This window comes from Ambystoma mexicanum, chromosome 1p (assembly GCF_040938575.1).
Source record: "Ambystoma mexicanum isolate Mex_15411 chromosome 1p, UKY_AmexF1_1, whole genome shotgun sequence".
Lineage (NCBI taxonomy): Eukaryota > Metazoa > Chordata > Amphibia > Caudata > Ambystomatidae > Ambystoma > Ambystoma mexicanum.
Genome location: NC_090921.1, coordinates 679,006,300 through 679,015,877, shown reverse-complemented (window position 1 = coordinate 679,015,877; position 9,578 = coordinate 679,006,300).

Below are 9,578 nucleotides of genomic sequence, written 5' to 3'. Positions count from 1 at the left end.
TCACAACACCTTATCCAGATTTGGGATACAAATTGTCTCCCTCTATCAGAGATCACTGCTGACAAAAATCCATGAAGATGTACAATATGCTCCAGAAAAACTTTAGCCAAGACTGATGCTGATGGAAGTCCTTTCAAGGCAATAAAAAGGGCCATTTTGGAGAATAAATCCACCACCACCAAAATCGTATTATAACCCGAACAAGAGGGTAACTCTGTGATGAAGTCCACTGATATGGCATGCCATGGTTTCCGGTGGAATAGGCAAGGGCTGAAGGAGTCCTGCTGGTCTCTGCTTTGAACTTTTATTTTGGGTGCAAATGCCGCAAGTTTGGATGAAATAATGATATCTTTGTGCCAAGTAAACCACTGAAAATGTCTTTTAACCTTAGCCATAGTTTTAGCAATTCCAAGATGACCTTCTAGCATAGCTCCATGATAATATGCTATGACCTGTGTTTGTAATTCCTGTGTGGGTAGATAAAGACAACCCTGGAAGTATGGTAAACTCTCTTGAATTGAACACTTAGATCCTTTTGACTCCCAGGCCTCTAACTCGGAAGTGGTCATATAAAGTCGAATCTGTGACTTCAGATCTTCTTCAGAAAATCCAGTGACTCCCAGCCTCTTCTCTTCTGGAAAATTCTCACTGGATCCTGAATTACTTGAACATACTCATTCTCACAGATACGTGACAAGGCACCCGCTTTGCCATTTCGGACTCCATGGCAGTAGGTTATGACAAAATCGTATTCTGCAAAAAACAATGCCCAACGGAGCTGTGAGGATTGAGGCTTTGCATTGTGTAAATATTGTAGGTTTCCATGGTCAGTAAGAACCAGTGATGGTGTGATGGACCCTAATAAATGATAATGATGTCTCTTTATTGCTAGTAATTCTTTATCTGTGATAGTGTAATTTAACTCTGCTGCTAAGAATTGTTTGGACCAAAAAGCCTTTGGTTGCAATTTACCAGTTTCCATATCCTTTTGGGACAATACTGCTCCCATGGGAGCACTAGAAGCGTCGGTCTCTAGCACAAACTGTAAATCTGGCTGTGGATGTCTTAACACTGGAGCGGTTGTAAATTTATTTTTTAAAGTCTGGAAAACTTCTTCTGCTTCCTCAGTCCAGACAAATCTCTTGTGCTTTCGTAGTAGTGAAGTTATTGGGGGAACTAACTGTGAAAAGCATGAAACAAAGCGCCAATAAAAATTGGCGAATCCCAAGGAACTTTGCACTCCTTTCACCGACGTAGGGGAAGGCCAGGTTAAAACTGCTTCTACTTTTCTGTTGTCCATCTGAATTCCCAATGGTGACAAAACTAATCCCAAAAATTCCACTGAGGTCACACGAAAGGAGCATTTTTCCAATTTGACATACAACTGATGTTGCCATAACTTCGTAAGTATTGCTCTAACATGGGCTATGTGTTCCTGGGTGGAGGCTGAATAAATGAAGATGTCATCAATGTACATAACGCTATGCCGGATTTGGGCGAAAGGGGAAACCTGGCCTATGTGGATGATGTTTTTAATCAAGAGCTCAACTGTGGAGGCACATATAGCAGAAATTCGACATGTTCTAACCCAGTTGCAGAAGGCCGGAGCAAAACTGGCCTTTCAGAAGGCGCAGTGGTGTAAGACCCGAGTGAACTTCTTAGGGCCTGAGATCACCCCTGAGGGTCTTAATCCCCAGGCAAAGAAGGTAGAAGCCTTATTGAAATTAAAAGACCCTACCACTCTGCCAGAATTAAGAAGTCTTCTTGGACTCACTAGTTATAGTCGGAAGTTCATTGAAGACGACGCAGAGGACACCCGACCCTTATTAAAGGCCGGAGTCAAGTGGGAGTGGGGTCCAGAACAATCAGAGGCAGTTAAACAACTGAAAAGAGGCCTTTCCCGGCTCCTTGTTTGGCTTACCCGATAAAGAACAAGCAGTTCTTCTTGGAGGCGGGGATCTCAGATACTTGACTAGCCGCAGTATTGTACCAAAAGCATGACAAGGTCAACAAAGTTATCTCATACGCAAGTAAAACTTTGTCCTCTGTGGAGGAAACATTCAATGACTGTGGGAAGGCACTATTGGTAACAGTGTTGGGGTGCTGACAAATTACCGGCCATTCATACAGGGGAAGCATATCATTGTCGAAACTATGCACCAACCCTTGTAATACCCACCAAAACTCAGGACATTCTTACCACCCTTTCTAAACTCCCTCACAACCAATCCCACTGCCCACCCACCGCACCACTTCCCGTCTCCTTCCTCATTTTCATCCTTTGCTCTTGTCACACGTGAAGAAGTTACCAGAGCTGTCCGCTTCATTAAGGTCTCTTCTAAACATGTCTCTCCTTGCTCATCCAGGACCATCGACGATAAATTTTGGCTCTCTTGCCCCTGCTCCCGCTGAGTTCTGCAATCACTCTTTTATCACTGGATCTTTCTCCTCCCCCTTAAGCACTCCCTTGTGCACCCACTCCTGAAAAAAACATCTTCATACCCTAACTTCCCTGCCACCTCGCCCTATCTCCATCACCCCCTTCCTGGGGAAGCTACTTGAGAAGCTGGCCCTGACCCAACTTAACTCCCACACTGAACTTGTTGGTGGCCTCCACGACCATCAATCTGGATTCTGAGCATCCAGAGGCACGGAAACTGCTCTTCTGAACACCTGTGAAGAACTGCTCGCATCTCTGGACTCCAACTCCCCAGCTGTCCTTATCCTTCTCAATCTCTCCTCTGCATTTGACACAGTTAACCATTCCATTCTCATACAAAGGCTCCATGATACACTTGGTATCTCGGTATGGGCACTGGATTGGCTGCCCTCTTTCCTCATTAATCGCTCCTCCCAAGTGATCCTAGGCCCCTTCTCCTCTCCTACTTCCATCTCCACCTGTGGTGTCCATCAGGGCACTAAACTCTCCCCCTGGCTCTTTACCATATCTTCTTTCTCCTCCAACGTCCAGTGTTATGCAGATGACACAGAGCTCTTGTTCAGACTCCTTGCTGACCCTCTTGCACTCTCCATCATTCCTGACTGCCTATCTGCCATCCAGTCCTGGCGCACCTCCCATGATCTTTGCCTCAACACCTGTAAAACTGAGATCCTTCCCATTGGGACCCCTGCTCCCTCCTTCTTCCCTTCACTCTGGCCTTCCTGCTTGGGCACTCCCCCTTCGCCTTAAACTGAAGCCAGGAACCTTAGAGTCATCAATGTGACTCAAGCTTTGGTTCTCTCTAGACTTGACTACTCTAACAGCCTTCTCCTGAATCTACCTTCTTCCACTCTGTGACCCCTGCAGCTTATCCAGAATAGAGCAGCAAGACTTATCCTTGGCCTTAATGCAGGGACTGCATCTCTATTGCATTAAAAAGTCTTCACTGGCTCCCAGTTGCTACACAGATTAAATTCAAATCCCCCTGCATCATCCACAAGGCTGTCTGGGCTTGGGGACCACACTATCTTCATCTTTATCTCCCTAAATACTCTCCCTCTAGACCACTTCGCTCTTCTGGCACCAACTCTTTGTGTGTAAAGTGTTTTGCTAAACGGAGGGCAGGGGGTTGCCAATTTTCCTCTGCGGGTTCCCTCCTTTGGAAAACACCCCCCTTCCCCTGCGCCTTGAGCAGGACCTTCTCAAATTCCAGAAGCTCTTTAAGACTTTCCTCTTTTCCTCCTCCTTCCCTCCTCTCCTCTGCTAATCCCACAGTTGCTGAATTGGTGTCCTGGCCCTTATGCATCTTTGGGGCCCTGACCTCCCAGACCCATTCTTATCAGCTCCTGTCTACCACACATTTTGACCTGCACACCCTCTTCTCTAGAGACTCACACTTACACCTCCCGCAGTCCAGGCCGTGTAGCACCCTTCATTCCTAGCACTTCATCATTGGCTCACCCACGGGCTCAGACTCCCCAGCACTTACCCCCTCTTCCCTATTCCTTTCTGCACTTGCACATTCTGAATACTCACAAGGCATAGTAGGTTCAACCCCTCTTCCTTCCTCCCCCTTCGCTCCTAAATATATCATTGTATTTGTAATGTATTTCCCACTCTCCCTCCGTCCCTGCCCTGTGGGCGCTTTGAAGCAGTATGTTCCTATTGTATGAGCGCCTAACAAGCCAACAATAAATAAATAGATAAATAAATACAAAGTGACAGAATCCGGGCGGGGAACATTTGTAATTCCAGGATTACTTCCTGGATTCTGTCCATGCAAGGCTTTTCTGTGGAGGTCAGATATGGCCGAAACAAGACGAGTCCCCTAGCGCAAGGGTTGGTGGACTTGCATGATTGTGCTCAAGAAAACTGTCTCGAGGACGAAAGTCTAATGACCAACAATAACATGGAGGCGTACATAACTTCCCAACACAAGGTCTATGAAGAAGGCACATGTCAGGGATACCCACAGTTTATGTGGATGGGTGCTCCTGCCATGTTGATAACAACAGGGAAAAAGAACTGGTGCCTGGCATTGGGAATGCTTCAGTGAATGATACCCCAGAACCCTCTGCTGGTTATAAAATAGGACCCAGAAGTAGTCAGATTGCAAAGTTGATGGCCGTTCATCAAGCCATCCTCACTGCAGTGCACCACCAACTCAATGAACTGGTCATAATCACTGGGGGCATTCGGACCCTGGCGGTAGGGGGTTAACGGTACTGGTAAGGATGCCGGTGCCGTTAACCCCTATCACCCTATTACGAAGTCCCTTTGCGGGTCCCTCTAAGGGCGGCTGGTTTTACCAGCCGCCCTTAGCGGGAGCCGCTAAGGGACCAGGGAGCAAATAACGGGCCCATTATTAGCTCCCTCCCCATTCCCATTGAGCCCTATGGGGGCCCTATGGGGGCTCAATGGGAAAAGGGATTGTTTTTTTTTAATGGGGACTTACCGGGTCCTCCTAGGTTGGAATGACCCGGTAAGTCCCCATTCAAGGAACCCAGACTCAGACCTCCAAACTCGGAATGACCCCCACTGACTATGTCTGAAATGGGTTTGTGGAGCACCTGATTAGCAGGAGAAATTGAGGCATGTTTTGTGCCAACAACAAACCCCTAAAGCATACCAAACTGATCCAGTCAATCAACGATATGGTGACCTCCAATGAGATGACCATCTATTGGAAGAAGATGGTTGCCAGTCAAAGGACCGAATCTAAAGGGTCGACAGGTCAAAGGATCGACACCAAAGGGTCGACAGGTCAAAGGATCGAATTCTTTTTTTTTTTTTCACCTATTTGTTTTTTTTTTTTTGGGGGTGCTCCCGCCCCCAAACCCTCTTTTTTTTGCTAAAAAACACTTTTTTTCTCTAAACGAAAACCTAAAAAAATATATATAATTTTAAAAAAAATTGATCCTTTGACCTGTCGACCCTTTGGTGTCGATCCTTTGACCTGTCGACCCTTTAAATTCGATCCTTTGACTAGACACCGAAGAAGATAAGAGGTAATTCGAAGATAGAGGGGCCAGATAAGACTGGGAATGACCTGGCTGACCAGCTGGTTAAAACCGGAAGTGTGCAGGGTGATTTCATAGAAACAGAATCCCTGCAGGGGGAAATTCAAATGGCTGCTGCCACCAGGTCCCAAACATGTGCTAATCCAACACATCCCTCCCCGTGCCTCTCCTGACCACTCACCCTCCTCCCTCCGCCTTTTCTTCATTCACCTCTGTCTATCCGGATGAAGTCATCACCGTTGTCAACTCCATGAAGGTCTCTTCCAAACAGGTTGCCCCTTGCTCATCCAGAACTATCAAGGACCACATTTCCTCTCTCGCCCCTGCTCTCGCTGATCTTTGTAACCACTCCTTTGCTACTGGTTTTTTCCATCCTCCCTCAAGCACTCCCTTGTGTGCCCCCCCTTAAAAAACCATCAGCAGACCCTTCCTGCCCGGCCACCTATTGCCCCATCTCCATCACCCCGTTCCTGGCGAAACTGAGAAGATGGCCCTCCCCCAATTTAGCTCCCACACTGAACTGGTTGGTGGTCTTCACAACCTTTAGTCTGGATTCAGAACAGCCCGAGGCTTGGGAATTGCTCTTTTGAACACCTGTGGAAAACTGCTTGCATCCTTTGATTCCAACTCCCCTGCTGTCCTCATCCTCCTTGATCTCTCTTCTGCATTTGACACAGTGAACCACTCCATCCTATAAAAAAGGCTCCATGACACCGTTGGTATCTCAGAGCGGGGTTTAGAAATTGGTGGCACTGGACTGGCTTACCTCCTTCCTAACTGACCGCTCTTCCAAAGTCATACTGGGCACCTTCTCCTCCCCTACTTCCTCCTCCACATGTGGCGTCCTCCAGGGCTCCATTCTTTCACCTTCATTCTTTAACATCTACCTTACTCTGCTGGCACGCCTCATTTCCTCCTTCTCCCCCAACTTCCAGTTCTATGCTAATGACACACAACTCTTCTTCAAACGTCCTACCTCCATCATCCATGACTGCCTCGCAGCCATCCAGGCCTGGTGTACTTCTAATGATCTTTGCCTCAATGCCAGCAATACAGAGATACTCCCTATCGGGACCCCAGCACCGACTTCTTCCCTTCACTCTGGCCTTCTTCAATGGGCTCTCCCCCTGCTCCCTCTTCGGAAGCCAGAAACCTCTGAGTCATCTTCGACTCCTCTCTCTCCTTCCTCCCTCATACCCAGGACATTTCCAAGAAGTCCCACTTTCAGCTTTTCCTTCTGAAAGGAATTCTACCTTTCCTCACTTTCCCCCAGAGACTTAATGTTACCTGGGCTCTGGTTCTCTCTAGGATTGACTATTGCAACAGCCTCCTCTTTCATCTACCTTCATCGACTCTGTCACCCCTTCAGCTAATCCAGAATAGGGCAGCGAGATTTACACTTGGCCTCAAGCCCAGGAACTGCATCTCTCCTGCCCTAGAAAGTCTTCAATGGCTCCCGATTGCAGCACGGATTAAATTCAAATCGCTCTGTACCATCCACAAGGCTGTCTGGGGCCGGGGGCCACTCTATCTACAACTCTTTCTGATCAAATACTCCCCTTCTAGACACCTGCATTCCTCTGGCACCAACTCCTTGCTTGTTAAGTGGTTTGCTAAATAGAGAGCAGGTGGTCGATCGCTTTCCTCAGCGGGCTCCCTTCTTTGGAACAGCCTCCCCCTCCCTCTTTGTCTTCAGCAGGACCTCTTTAAGTTCCTGAACAGCCTCAAGACCTTCCTCTTTACCTCTTCCTTCGCTCCCTCTCTCCCCTGCTAATCACACAGTAGCTTGACTGGTGTACAGGGCCCTTATGCATCCTTGGGACCCTGACTTCCCACATCTTATCATCCCAGCTGCTGTCTATCCTCTGCACTTGCTTCGGCTCACCCTCCACCACTGTAGGTTACACTTACCTCTCTTCATAGCACTTCACCTGCTGCTCTCCAGGAGCACCACAGCACCTATCCCATACCCCTCTGCACTTGCACGCTATGAACACTCACAAGGCATAGTAGGTTTGTCTTCCCCTTCCCATTGCCTCTTCTTATTTTGTTGTATTTAATTATTTAACATTGTTGTATTTACATTGTCTATCATCCCCTGTCCCCGTCCTGTTGCCATGTGGGTGCTTTGAAACAGTATTTGCTTCCTGTATAAGCACCTAACAAGTGAACAATAAATACATTAAATAAATAAATAAAAAGTGAACTCTCGACAGCCCAGTGGAGTAAAGATACAGATGCAGATTTAATCACTGCACAGTAAGAGGACCCGATCATTGGGAAATTGTATCGACACATTGAAGACCTCGTAAGCTTTCATCTAACAGTGTCTGATTTTACCGGTAAAGAGGATCTCCTGGTGTTGATGAAGTTTTCCAAGATGTTCCGGATCCAATATTGTTTGTTGGTAAGGAGAACCCTATCTGGCTGTGACCAGTGGGTGGTACCTACCTCATTCTGAAGCAAGTCGATTTCATAGGGCTAGTGATTTGCTGCTCTAGAGGAAACAAGTACATGTTGACAGTGACATGCTTGTTCGCAAAGTGGGTATAATGTCTTCCAGCCCCGAATTGTAAGGCAGAGACAGCTGCTGCACTAATGATCAACCACATCTTCTCTCATTTTGGCCTCCCCCAAAGGATTGAGTTGGACCGAGGAAGCCATTTTACCAGTGAGGTGGTGGCAAAGATGTGGGAGATTCTAGGGGTAAAAAGAAAACAACACATTGTCTACCGCCTTACCGGAAATGGGGGGTAGAGAGATGCAACAGAACAATTGTGAGTATCTTAAAGAAAGTTGTGGCAGACACTGGAGCAAGTTTGGACATACAATTGCTGATTATCCTGATGGCTATTAGGCCTACACCATCTTCTGCAACAAAGTTATCTCCATTTGAGCTCACGACGAGACGACAAATGGTGTTACTGCAGCATCTGCTCTATAGGACTCAGGAGCAGACACTGATAAATGCACCTCCAGAATGCTTAGTGCAATTTAGAAATGTCATGATCTAAAAACCACAAGAAAGAATATGAAGTAGGTGACAAGGTTTACCTGTGCAATTTTCAAAGGAATTAGGCCTAGGAGCGGAAATTCCTCCCATCTTGGCGTGGTGCCTTTGAAATTGTAGATAAAATATTACCTGTTGCTTACAAGATCTGCATCCCAAAAGGAGAACAGACAGGAGAAAAATTGGTCCACATCAATCGGTTAAAAAGCTGTCATCCCAGTCATGCTTTATTGTTTAATTGAAGAAAATAAATAAAATATGTTTCGTGAAATGATGAAAATGGAATGTTATAATTGTATGTTGTTGTTGTAAATTCTATGTAAATCTTCTGGGGAAATATGTGTGAAAAAAGTACTGAAACTCTCTTTCTATATTTTATTAGAGAACTAACCTCATTAACTTACATCCTGGAGGTGAAAGTGGAGTCCGGTGAGAACCCCCACGGACCTGGAAAGCAAGGAAGAAAGGGGTGCCGTGCATACCCTCCAACCCAAAGATGGAAAGGGATGTTGGAGTGCCCACTCCCAACAGAAGGATGAAAAGGGGTGCCATGCCATACCCCCCAACCCAGAGATGGAAGCGCAGACTGGAGTGGCCACTCCCTAATGAGGAAATTATGCCTAATGAAACCCCACTCTGCCCTGCTCTTCCTCAACAAAGAGTCATAGAAGAGCCATGTGGAAAAGGGGCCTACCGGTCATTACCAAAGGAAAAGCAGAATTTTAATTTACAAAACCTTTCACATGGAAACAGTGACACCAAAACGGCTGGCATAGGTGTGTGCAAACAAAAGCAGTTTAAATGTGAAAATGTATCACTGCTAACAGAAAAATGTCAGGGAAAAGAAACGATGTGCGGGTTGATCTATGTATATTGGGCTTCATCTACAGAACTCGAGTGACATTTGAAAAGCCACTTTGTGTTCATGAAAAAATGTCAGCCCGAGACAAACCCTTTTGCTGGCTGTGGGAAGGAAATCTCCTACACCCAGTCTGGATGTCACATCTCCCAACTAATTACCAACTGCAATAAAGTTATCTGCTGAAGGTTTCGGAATTCAGTGTTCTCCAGACCTGCTGGCTATGAAGGCATTTACCACAGCGGAAGT